Source organism: Xyrauchen texanus, chromosome 8, assembly GCF_025860055.1.
Source record: "Xyrauchen texanus isolate HMW12.3.18 chromosome 8, RBS_HiC_50CHRs, whole genome shotgun sequence".
In the NCBI taxonomy this organism is placed as follows: domain Eukaryota; kingdom Metazoa; phylum Chordata; class Actinopteri; order Cypriniformes; family Catostomidae; genus Xyrauchen; species Xyrauchen texanus.
This window is the reverse complement of record NC_068283.1, coordinates 40,539,717-40,553,401: the sequence shown is the minus strand read 5'-3', so window position 1 is coordinate 40,553,401 and position 13,685 is coordinate 40,539,717. Positions and strand designations below refer to the sequence as shown.

The following is a 13,685-nucleotide window of genomic DNA, read 5'->3' as shown; positions in this document are numbered from 1 at the left end:
GTGCTTACAGGAAACATATATATATATATATATATAAAAAAATCATCATTAAACACTGTACAAAATAATTTACCGGTACCACTTTTATTTGACCGACACGAAATACAAATAGTAAAAAATGAACATTAACATCAAACTTACCACTAAACTGAGACTGAGAGCTCAGCACAAGGGAACTTTTTCCTGAGATTTGAAGAATTTAGCAACACTTCCCTGTGCATTTCAATGTTAGAGCAATTGCCTTGAGGACGAAATAAATGTTAAAGGGCTTTCAACAGATGAAGCAGCATAAACTATTAAAACCATGACATGCATGCGTCTCACAAGTCTTTATCAGACAAATGCATTCATCAAAGGTGTTAAAAAAAATTAAGTGTTGCACTCTAATTTCAGACTTTGTCAGCTAGACTTACTTCTGCTTAAGTTCACACGATTCAAAACCATCAACACTTTCCAGAATTGTGAGAGAATGTGCATTGACTGTATTTTGACATTTGCACAAGTTTAACAGTTTCAGGTAGCTGAAATGTGCCGTGCACTCCCTAATGAATAGAAAACAAACCTCTTTAGAGACATCTCCATGGAGATCTGATCAGCATCACCAAGAGGAACCCACAGGATGTATGCAAGCTAAAAATGCAAGCATGTTGGATTACAATATCATGTTGATGCATTGAAGGACTCATCTTTTGGTTAATATGTCTCTGTGAACAGAGTGCAACAGTGTCTGTCCACTTTTTCAGCCATCCTGGTTTCGGAAGTATTTTCCCATTCACTTCTTTGATAGGGATTTCAGATTATCCTTCATTAAAGAGTTATAAGCCATGAACCAAACCAACCAGCTCTAGGCGAATTACAGCATTACACACTTGAACTACAGTCCCAGGAGCGCTTCGAATTACGTAAATTAAAACATAAAAATGCAAAAGTTTTAAACTATTGATTTAAAGTTGATTAGAAGTATAGAAACCATATGCTTCGAGTTCATTGCAAAATATTTCGGAATAAATATTCAAGTAGTTTATTGGTGTGGGGAATTCAACTCAGTTGTGTTATTCACAGTGTGCAATGAAAGTGTGCGTTTGCCACAGAGCTCTTTTGGCGCACTTTGTTGATCGCGATTCTCCGACTGGTGGATTTAGAGGTAGTGTATTTCTGCATCAGACATTCCACTTTTTAAAACAATATTTAAAATATGAAGTTGAAATAAGATGGACCGATGGCTTCAACAGATGAATATACCTTTGATTAACTGTGGAGCACACGGTAGGGCTGTCTTTAAATATTTATAAGTAAGCATCCACAATACATTGAATGAATTAATGTGATTTTTACTTCCAGAACCGAACGGTTGTGCTCCATTTCCAATTAGAAAGACAGACTTTTAAGAACATGGATTACAAAAGACGTTGCATCAAGTCTTGGCAGAGATGTGTGAAGCAGTATGGTCGTAGTTTCTACAAGGTATTGCAGCCATGTGTCCATTGGGCACAAAACTCTGAGAATAAGTGAAAACGCTTCTATTTTACATTCATATGTAATTTACTATTTTGTCATTACAATGCATTCGATTTTGATTGAAACGTTTAATCGAAAAATGTATGTGAATTTCAGAATAACTTAGTATTTGGTATTTCCTCCTTTTCCGTGCACTGGAGCTGCCATGAACAAAACCCGATGATCATGTTATCCAGCATGACTTGAGACCTGTACGGAGTATTCCTGGTCAATTTCACAAATTTGCTTATTTGATTAGCGAATAGGAAACATGTCGAATCTCAAATATTATTATAACTTTTCTTTGGTTTATTTCCAAGATTAAATGGAAAATAAATACTGATGTTTTACAGTGGTTTCAGACTCAACTGTAAGTCCATCAACTGAGATCGTAAAAAAACAACTTTGTGCATTACAAACAAAACTGCAATAAATTCAATCAGTCATTTTTTCATGCAAGTGTCCAGCACAGTAAATAACCATTTTCTTTTCCATGTCCATTATGATATAGCAAACATTGCTTCTTTTTTTTCAGGCCAACATCAGGCCCTTACTTTTAGTCCCCATTGCACAGATACAATAACTGCTAAAGAATCACTTTGTTCAAGTGCAGCCTTAATAAATCTGTGCACAGTCTCAAGTTTATTTTCATCTTTAAGAGTTCAATCGTTCTTTCTTCAGGAGCTCTGTTTGTCTGGATGGCTCTTGAGTTTGTCGAACTTGATCAAATAGTTTCTCAAATCGTTTCAGATGCGTTTCCTCATGTGCCAGTTGAGTGACGCTCGCAGTCGACACTGATACCCACATCTCTCACATCTGTAGGGGTGGATCTCACTCACACACACACACACACACACACACACACACACACACACACACACACACACACACACACACAAAAGAGTAAATGGTGACGGTTTTCATTTTTGGATGAACTGTCATTTTACAGTAGACGTCAATCTCTAATCGAATCAACTGCAAGCTTAAATTGAGTTTCGCAAAGTGTTTCTATCCCATCTGGGGTAGGATGCTGCCTAAGAAGGTAGCCGTACATGTAGACAGCACTAGGGTTTGACAGAGAACTAATATCTCAAGCATGTAACAGTGCGTGACCTCATTCATGTACAGGTAAAAGATAAACCAAAGCAGGCATACTAGGAAATTACCCACAACTATCCTTATTACCTCTGTTAAAGTGAGCAAGACCATTATTAAATAAGGCAAATGAGCCAGTTGTGAACTCACTGTAACGGCGTCTCTCCCGTGGGGGTTCGTCTGTGCACCTCTAAATGATTCTTGGGTTTGAATGATTTGCCGCACGTCTCACAGATGAAGTCTCGCACTCCTGTGGATAAAAAAACAAACAAAAAAAAAAACACGTTGCAAATTCATGGCCAGGTCTAAGTGGTGACTTATGCCCCTTAGAAACCTCTGATGCACCCAAACAAGGTCGTGCGGCAAAACTAGAGAGCCTATTGCCCATCCTAAAGGTCATAATGTCCCCCCAAAGATCTCATCCTAGTGCCGGACCTGTTCTAAAAGCTTATATACATTATTAATGTTGTTAGGGTGAGAAGAAAAAAAGATCTCTTAATTAAATTGTATTAAAAAAACTATTTTATTTATTTTATTATTTTTAATGTCAATTTAACATTACATTAAAATTATAATATTATATTTTTTATGTTAAACGCATTAACTACATTTAATTTAAAATGGTACGTTCTTAACATTACATTAAACAAATTTGTTCAATATAAAATAGGTTTTCCATATGACAGCCCATAAATGTTGCAGTGTGTTTAAATGAGTGCATTTGTCAAAAATGACCTACAGGGCAAGACTTCAACAACAATGGCATTTCCTGCATCTCTGACTCATCACAGTAAATCTACTAAAAACACATGTCATTTGATTCATGTGCCTGAGTGAATGATCATGTGACGGCGAAGGTGGTTGGACAAATAAAACCTTTTCCTGCAGTCTGGATGTGGACAGACTTTGGTCCGAACCTTCCTGAGTACCAGATTCACATGATTCTGTCCAATTGTACAACATACAGACATACATCAGCTTTCAAAATGATGATGCAAACTCTTGTAAACAAAATAATATAGACTGTATATACACTGATGGCACAAAAGTTTGGAATAATGTGCAGATTTTGCTGTTTCGGAAGGAAATTGGTCATTTAATTCACCAAAGTGGCATTCAACTGATCACAATGTATAGTCAGGACATTACTGATGTATAAAACAGCACCATCACTATTTGAAAAAAACCATTTTTGATCAAATCTAGACAGCAGCATCACTCCAACACCTTATCCTTGAGTAATCATACTAAATTGCTCATTTGATAATAGAAAATCACTTGCCATTATATCAAACACTGACGAAAGATATTTGGTTCATTAAATGAAGTTTAACATTGTTTTTGTTTTTGAGTTGCCACAGTGTGCAATAGACTGGCATGTCTTAAGATCAATAAAAAAAGAAACCACTTTCTCTAGAAACTCATCAGTCAATCATCGTTTTGAGGAATGAAGGATATACAATGCCTGAAATTGCCAAAAACTGAAGATTTCATTCAAAGGTGTCACTAAAGTCTTCAAAGATAAAGCACAACTGTCTCTAACAAGGACAGAAAGAGATGTGAAAGACCAGATGTGCAACTAAACAAGAGGATAAGTACATCGGAGTCTCTAGTTTGAGAAATAGACGCCTCACATGTCCTCCGCTGACAGCTTCATTGAATTCTACCCGCTCAACACCAGTTTCATGTACAACAGTAAAGATGAGACTCAAGGGTGCAGAAAAAGCCACTTTTGAGACAGAAAATCAAAAGAAAAGGTTCGAGTGGGCAAAGAAACACATTATTAATGTCCTGAATATACATTGTGATCAGTTCAATGCCACTTTGGTGAATAAAAGTACCAATTTCCTTCCATAAGAGCAAAATCTGTACATTATTCCAAACTATATACAAACACATTTGCCAGCATATTACATTACAACTTCTATTTTTAGATGGGTTGTACAGTAGAACTGGTTTGCATGCTCAGGGTTTGATCAGACATGTATTGTGAAAGCACAGGTGTGTTCAGATGATCTCACCTGGAAACTGCTGATGGCCACGTACACCTGACTGCCGCCTTCATATGGACAGTGGAACATCTTCAGCATGCCGTCTGCCTTGATTACTGGACCACTTCGTCTCCTCTTAGTTCTGTAACACAAATACAGTTGACTTGTCAGAGGAGCGATCTTACCAAAATCACATTTCAAAGACTTCCTGATGGCCCAGATGTGTTGAAGTACAGTACTTAATTTTGAAAAGTTAAGTTCAGACTTCTGTTTTCACATTTCTAACCTTTTCAAAGATCTGCGAAGCTCCTTCGGACAGTGCGTTTCTTCACTGGGTTCCAACAGCTGCTTCTCACCCATACCATAGTATGGGACAATATAACTGAGTGCCTTCAAAAGATTTCCACACAAATATATTTATAAAAAATAAACCACACTTTCACCGATCAGCCACAACATTAAAACCACCTGCCTAATATTGTGCAGGTCCCCCATGTGCCACCAAAAGAATAGCATACAGAGACGATATATTCTTCTCAGCACAATTGTACAGTGTGGTTATCTGAGTTACTGTAGACTTTGTCAGATTGAACCAGTCTGGCCATTCTCTGTTGACCTCTCTCATCAACAAGGTGTTCCCATCCACAGAACTGATGCTCACTGGATGTTTTTTGTTTTTGGCACAAACAATTCTAGAGACTGTTGTGCGTGAAAATCCCAGAAATACTCAAATCAGCCCATCTGGCACCAACAATCATGCCAAGGTCCAAATCATGGAGATCACATTTTCCCCTATTCTGATGGTTGATGTGAACATTAACTGAAGCTCCTGACCCGTATCTGCATGATTATGGTGAGTAGAATATAATCTCTGAACGTTATTCTGAGATGTGGGATGGCGCTGTTTTGGTGGCACGAGGGGGACCAACACAATATTAGGCAGGTGGTTTTAATGTTGTGGCTGATCTGTATATTTAAAAAAAAAAAAAATCCTACTCATAATTGGTCTTTATTTTCCAGTAAAATCTGCTGATTTTTCTTACCCCAATTGCAAATAGTTTTATGTTTTAAGCATAAACTCCAATAATTTTTGTTAGATTTCTAAATATCTAAAGATTCAAAATATCTTATTTCGCTTCAAGTAATTTTTTTCTTGGTTTAAGAAGTTTTAGAAATGTTTACTGGAAAACAAGACAAAAATTGTGTCTGCACTATATTCTAGAAATTCCAGATTAAATCCTAACACTCCAAGAAAAGACAAATATATATACGTATATAAAAAACAATTATATCACACACACAACCGGTCAAAAGTTTCGAAACACACACATTTTTTTTATTAAAATTTTATAATAATAGTAAAGTCATCAAAACTATGGAATAACATAAAATGGAAATACGGGAATTATGTTGTGACTAAACAAAATCCAAACGGTGTTATATTTGAGCATCTTCACAATAGATCCCCTTTGCCTAGAATTTGCAGACATGAACTCTAGACATTTTCTCAAGCCACCTCTTGAGGAATCACGCCAAGATGCTTTTTAAACAGTATTGAAGGAATTTTTTACACTCGTTCAAAATAAAAGTTTTCCTGCGATCCCTTGTGGACCCCCAAAGAACCACTGAATTAAACGATTACAAAACATCCATGGAAAAAACTTGACAACTCTAAATTTGGTGAATGGAAATAGTTTTATAAGCTGTTTTATAAAGGTTGCACTGATATCAAGTTCAAAATTAAATTTATCAATGCAGTCTTATGATATTCACAACAAGGACCAGTATATTATTTTATATATATATATATATATATATATATATACACACATACACACACACACACACTTGATTTCCAGTACAATATCTAATCAATAGAGTAAATGTAATTGATTTTCTAAATTGTGTAAGATATTAAGACTTGTTTTAAGTGAACATATCTTGAATATACATTAATTATTTTTAACCCCATTGTCAAAGTTTTTTCCTAGTTATAAGCATTAATAATAAAAGGTTACAAAATGTAAAACAAAATGTTTACGCTTAAAAAATTATGCCTATAGAGTACAAAACAATTAAGAATGAATTGAAGATATATTCTCTCAAACAAGTCTTACTATCAATTTTGCTTCAGAAGTAAATTGATCTTTCAGTAGGTTTAGATTCTTACTTGGAAGAAAAAACATCAATAAAAGGTTCAATTTGAACCAAACTCACGAGGAAGCTGTTAAGATTGTCAGAGGTTGTTAAAGTGTTTCAAAACACAGTTAGGGCCCTTTCATTGCCTTATAAAGTTTATAGCACACACATGCTGTCCTGAAATCAAGCACAGGTCAGCAGTGCTCGTTGGATCGTGACCGTGATGAATACGACCGGTTTGAAACCTTTGACGGTGATGGGACCCGAGGTCGCTCCTGACTGGCACATGTGATTATACGTCCTGTCCTCGACCACAGTACGTGTGACCTCCTCCACCCACATTCAGCTGAATGCCCTCAGACGTCAGAGCCTCGTAACTGGGACCTGTAATTATGATCAGACAGAGTGGACGAGAAGAGGAAAAGACAGATGTAGACAGTAATTCAAAAGTTTTAAAATTTGGAAATTAGGTTGACTAGTTCAGATTTCCTTAATAGTAAGAACATCATTGGGTGAATCACATGAAAAAATGTACAGGTCATATTTCTACTCAAAATCTAAAGATGTATTCTGTATTGGGACATTATTTTCAGGGCAAGAAAAGCTCTTTCCCCAAATTACAGAGGGAAATAAGGGGGAAATCTCTCATTTCAGAATGTATATTGCCATAAATACTTAAATATAAATATATCATTCATACTTTCACATTACCTTAATAAGAATAAGCCTATATTTGTAGCATTACAGCAGTGAGAATTGAAGGGGGAAATGGACGTTTCAAGGCACTTTAATATCCCTGGGGTAGATTTCTAATAGATTTACCTTTTTCTTTTGTTATAAACTCAGTAAAAAGAGAAACGTCCCTTTTTTGGGACACTGTATTTTAAAGATAACTTTGTAAAAATCCAAATAACTTATAAAGGGGTTAAACTATGTTTTCCATGTTTGTTCAATGAACCATTAACAATTAATGAACATGCACCTGTGGAACGGTCATTAAGACACTAACAGCTTACAGACGAAAGGCAATTAAGGTCACACTTATAAAAACGTACGACAACAAAAGAAAGATGCCCAGGGTCCCTGCTCATCTGCATGAATGTGCATTAGGCCTGCTGTATGGAGGCATGAGGACTGCAGATGTGGCCAGGGCAATAAATTGCAATGTCCATACTGTGAGACGCCTGAGACAGCGCTACAGGTAGACAGGAAGAACAGCTGATCATCCTCGCAGTGGCAGACCACGTGTAACAACACCTGCACCTGATCGGTGCGTTATATTTATCAATGCAGTCTTATGACATTCATGACAAGAACCAGTGTTGTAACTGTACTTTTACTGCGCTAGTTTCCCACATCTGTGTTCGATACTTCCGTTTCCTGATTTTATTTTTATCCATCAAGGTCATTGACTAGAGAGAGTCTAATGACTCCCGTCAATTCAAATCACACATAAAAAACTGTAACGGCAGCTGCAGATTGGGCGGCAACAGTTATGGGTGTGGAGGATGTCTCAAGCGTATTTCGACACCTGAACATCACGGCCGCACCTAACAGGCTTTTCACAGTGTAAAAGGCCAATTGCTTGATATCGTGTCATGCGAGTTTAGCTTGCTCAAGCCAGATATCGGCATTAATCCTGCCTCCAATTTGAAGAAACATATCGAGGTAAATTTCATACTTCTGCTTAGTAGATTCAACGTGCCTATCCACCTTATTCCTACGCGGCATGATGATTTCCGCAAAATGTGAGATGTAGTTCCTCTAAGAAGTAAACACTGTTGTAGTTGCATCGTACGTTTATTGACACGTTGAAGAAGTTCCGTAAAGATCTGGTACATGTATATGCAAGCGCTCTTATTCAAATTGTCTGATCACGTGTCATCGGATCATCCGAATCACATCCCAATATCAGCTGTAAACTGGGTCTAAATGACCTCTGCCTACATTAGCAGATGCTACAGAACGACTTCCGGTGGAAGTTCATCCCACATACGTTTCCCCAGTAAGACCCCCCCCCAGTAAGACCTCCAGGACTAAGGTGGATAACGTAGCCTGTAATTTAGCAGTCTATCACTGAGATTAATGTAATGTTATCAATAGGGCTGGGTGATAAAACTATATCTCGAAAACTATAATCTCGAAGTTTGTCTGAAAAAAAAAAAAGAGAGATGTCCTCGATATCGATGATAAACTTTTCTATACTTTTTTTCTTTTCTCTATACTACGTTATACATCTAGACCTGGGATGTTCATTACATCGATCACGATAGCAAGACCGGGAGGTGCGGAGATTGATGATTGAGATTGATGAAAAAGCTTGATGTGGCTTAATGTGCTAAAACAGTGATATTTGGAGACCAAATTGAGTATGCATGCTATTGATGATGCAAACTATATACAGAGAAGCAGATGAGCCCAGAATCTGAACACAACGTGCAAAGTTGCATGTTTAGCCATTTCCTTCCATAGAAAACGGTTATAAAGAAAATGCTTCATGTGGCTTAATGTACTAAAACAGTGATATTTGAAGACCAAATTCTGCATCATCAGTGTCTTGCAGTCCAGGGTAGGATTATCATCAATAACGTGCATACTGAATTTGGTCTTTAAATATCACTGTTTAGTACATTAAGCCATATTAAGTGTTTTTCACGTTAAGCGTTTTACAATATCCCATGATAATTTCACCAAGTAAAATAAAACGTGCATTGTGAAGATAAATGAAAATGATTGGCATAATGGACCATGGTCCTGCTTAATAGACCGTAGTTCTATGGCGTTATAATTTTGATAATGTCGAGAGCGCATCCATGAACCAGTTGTGGCAGCGCGAATCTCTTCGCTCGCACGTGCCTGACCCCCTATGTGTCCCCCCAGCCCCCTCACTCACCGAACACCTGACTGAATTAAAGGATATTGATCATCATTGTTGAAACTCCTGAAATATGATGCATTTTTATAATATTACACTAGGAAAATACCTGATAAAACTTATAAGTGGCCAGAATGTACCTGCTGTCTGATATTTAGATTTAGTTTTTACAATTAGCAAAGGCTATCTTATGTATTGTTTACTTTTGTTTGCTATTGTTAAGGCATATACAGCATTATATTATATGTATGTTATCTGAAAATCACCAACTAAAGCTTGGTTTATACTCATCGCGTCCGCCACATATAATGCCAATATGAGCTATATGTAATACAAGCAGGCAGACAGAGAAGTACGTTTGAAGTAAATTGGAGCAGAAGAAACAGAAATAAACCTTGTGTATATTAGCTTTACGCTAAGCTAAAATGCTATTTCAAGCCATTTTACATGCACATGTTACCAGACACGGTCATATTTATTATCAAGAATAATTCACAGAATAACGGTATTGGATATCTTTAAACAGATAAGGTTAATAAGTTAATTTATCACACTAAAATCATGTTTATGTCTGAAACTATGTGTATATTAATGCTTATGGCCTGGCCCCATTTACTTCCATTGTAAGTGCCTGTATATAAATGAGGGACATGCCCATTTGAAACATTTGTTTTATGGAAATTAACATTATGTCACAAATGCTGTTGATTGGGCTAAACGTATAATGAACCCAGGAAATGATTTTGATTGGCCAAGCAGGCATGCAAACCGGCACATGCTCATGTTCAAGAAACGCCCAAATAACAGTCATTGTATTACTCCTAATTATGTGTTTATCGTGTTCTATAAATGTTGTTTACAATTGTTTTTTTTAGATAATATGTTCAATTTATTGTGATTTGAAATTTTCCTGAATAATCTTTTAGATTCTGCAACAATCAAAAAGGTTTTCATGTGATCATTGTCAAATGTAACTCTTGCACTTCTATTTTCAAGACCACCATCACCGTTTGTTCTCCCAAAGTTTTGTTGCCGGTTCTGATGGTAACCTGTATGAAGGCCGTGGCTGGGATTGGGTAGGTGCCCACACACAAGGGTACAACTCCGATGGCTATGGCGTCTGCTTCATTGGAGACTACACCTCCACTCTCCCAGTAAAGAGCGCAATGGACATGGTGAGGTACGACTTTACAAAGTGTGCCGTGGATTCAGGGGGACTGTCTTCAGGTTACTACTTATATGGACACAGACAAGCTGGGTCCACAGAGTGCCCAGGAAATGCCTTCTATCGTGAAATCCAGAACTGGGAGCATTACGATGTAAGAATCAAGATTCTCTCTTCAGACATATTCTCATGGGTTTTCACTTCTCAGTGTCTTAATGCAAATCTTAACTGTGTACCTCTGATTTTGTGTTACAGAGCTATTTACCTTGAAGGCCACAATGATGGGCAACTAACCGTGTCCTTGGAAAACAGTACATGTATTAAGTGTTGCATGTAACACATAATAAATGCATATACTTCAAAAATATCACTAAAGTTGTCTTTTGATGGGCAGATATGTCTTAAAGACTTAAAGGTGCACACATTTTTTTAATTTGTCGTCTAAGACTTACACTGACACCTAGTGGTGTGGGTGATGCATCAGTCAAATGCAGGAGTTTTCAGTGACTGATGCCATTGTACAAATTCACATTACTCAGCCATGATTTATTTAATCCATGAGTGAAAGTGTCCAATAACAGGACGAGTAGTATTCGGCTGGTCATGTGATTCTAACATGGCGGCCCCCATGAGGAGACCCTCTCCATGTAGATTTAAACAGCTTTTATATCTTAATTGCATGTGAGTGCTCATGATTTTAGAAAGATAGATGGATGGTTGGATCGCATCATCTATATGTATAAATGTTTTCCATCTGAAAGACTAAATATTAAACTATACAAATCAGTTATAAAAAACTATTTCATGTTAAAACTATGATAATCTTGTGTGAGAATACATTTAACAAACGACTGTCCCACAGTGGTGGCGTCATTTCCACCACACCAAAACAACGGTGTACTTGTTAACCAACTGGACAAAAGTGTCAGTGAAGAGCATGCTTGAGATAAAATATGAGATTAGTGATGTTTGAAGAAAACAAAGTAATATCACTTTACCTTTATTTAGCAGAATTAAATTGGGCATCATTTCCTATTAAGCTGTAATTTTGCTAAAATTATGCAAAAAGCGTGAAAATGTAAATGTGTGTATTTAGGATACATAAAATGCAAGTAAAAAAATTAGCCCAAGCAAAACCATGGAGTCAGCCATTTTAGTAAAAAAATAAAAAAATAAATAAAAGGCTCCTGTTCAAAGCAGGGGAGACATGTTACACATAAATACAATATTAAAAGCTACATGAAGCTATATTAAGGGCATTTTCACACTTGGACCGTTTCAAGAGTCCCTGGCTTGGACCATATGTGACCACTTAAAATGATCTCAGACCCCTTAAAAGCAAACCGAACTGAGACCATCTAGGGAGGTGGTCTTGGGTACGGTTCAGTTCGCTAATAATGTGCATTGTGAACACGAAACGCTCCGGGCTCACTTGATTTCCCAATGGTGTAGTACCAAACATGTTTGGCCCTGATAGATTACCGTACACCAGCAGAGAAGAGAGACACCATACAAATGCAAATTTGTTGTATACAGTGAAAGGGAATGTAACGGCAGAAGAGGTTGGATATGTTGGATGAATATAAATAAACTAAGCTGTGTTTTGCACATAATAATTACTCAATGGGGCAGTTTCAACTGTTCATGAGATGGATAGACAGGAGTGAAAAAACTGTTCTTGTGCCAAAAAATGTCAAAACCATGGTACAGTGATCGTATCAGATGGGTTGCAATACAGTTTTGAAAAAATAAATAAAAAAATACCATATTTAACATAATAATCCACTTTACAAGGCCAAAAATGCCTTTGCAATGGTACTTGTTGGTTCTGTAAACATGCAATACTACTTATAAAATGCAAGGGAATACTTTAACCCTGTTAGCTGTGCAACCAAATAGCCCATGAATGCCCATTGACTACGTTTAAGCAGATGCATTGCAAATACATTGATATAATGTATGCAATGCATGCACTAACCGGACAGCTAGTTATTTGCAAAGGCATATATACGCATTGCAAAGTGATTTTGAGTTCTGCATGATCATCACGTAGGGTGTTTATTAGCCAATCATTATATCTGTACACATACTTGCCATATTTCTGCTCGCATTTCTCTCCGTATGCGGAATTGAGCAGAATGAAATACTCCGCGAGCCCCGCGTCGCTCAGGCTCGTGCGTCGGCGCAGCTCGCTCCAGACCTGATAGCTTCTCCAGCTTCTCCCAGGTAAACCCGCCGAACATCATACTTCTTCCGTGACTCAAGTCTCCGAGCGGTCCTCATCCGTCAGCCTCGGTCGACCCCTGCAGCGGCGTAAAATGGCTTTGATTTGCACTCCGGCTCCTCGGGAATACGTGGTCGCAGCCGCCATCTTTCACATCAGCTGTTGAGTTGTTATGGTTTGTCTTAAAGGGAGTGCTGTGTGTCCTTTTAAAGGAAGTGGCTTTTTTTTTTTTTTTACTGTAAATATATGATTTATTTAATTAATTTTTAACTTTTTGTCTTACCTGAGTGGTTATTTTTTAGAAAATAAGGCAGTAAAATGTATAGAAAATATTTTCTCTCTGAAAAGAGGATTATTACAGTTTTTTTAACGTGTACTTGAACAAACACTTTGATTGACCAATCAAACACGAACTTGGTTCTGCAACAGCCAATAAAATGTTTGGACTTTTCAAAGTGGGCGTTATTTTATTGTATTTATTTTGTTGAAGCACGAACTGTTATTTATATATTTGAAATTAGTTTTATGGTTTTATCCAGTCGGACGTTTTAGATATCTACGGTGTAAAAAAGAAAAAGGAAAAAAAAGTTTTATATCGACTGAGAGATTATGTCATTTAAGCCACACGTCAATCGACCAATCAACCACGAGCTCTCTTTCATGATCACCAATCAAATGTCTTGTTCATAGATGGGCGGG

At 37.1% G+C, this 13,685-nt stretch overlaps 1 long non-coding RNA gene and 1 pseudogene across 1 annotated transcript; one reads left to right on the top strand and one right to left on the bottom strand.

Moving 5' to 3' along the window:
* Positions 1–216: 216 nt before the first annotated feature.
* Positions 217–13,133, bottom strand: LOC127648172 (zinc finger protein 653-like; annotated as a pseudogene).
* Positions 10,626–11,127, top strand: LOC127647857 (uncharacterized). The gene is made up of 2 exons (XR_007971111.1): positions 10,626–10,916; positions 11,018–11,127. It is a non-coding gene; the product is annotated as an uncharacterized LOC127647857 (long non-coding RNA).
* Positions 13,134–13,685: the final 552 nt, after the last annotated feature.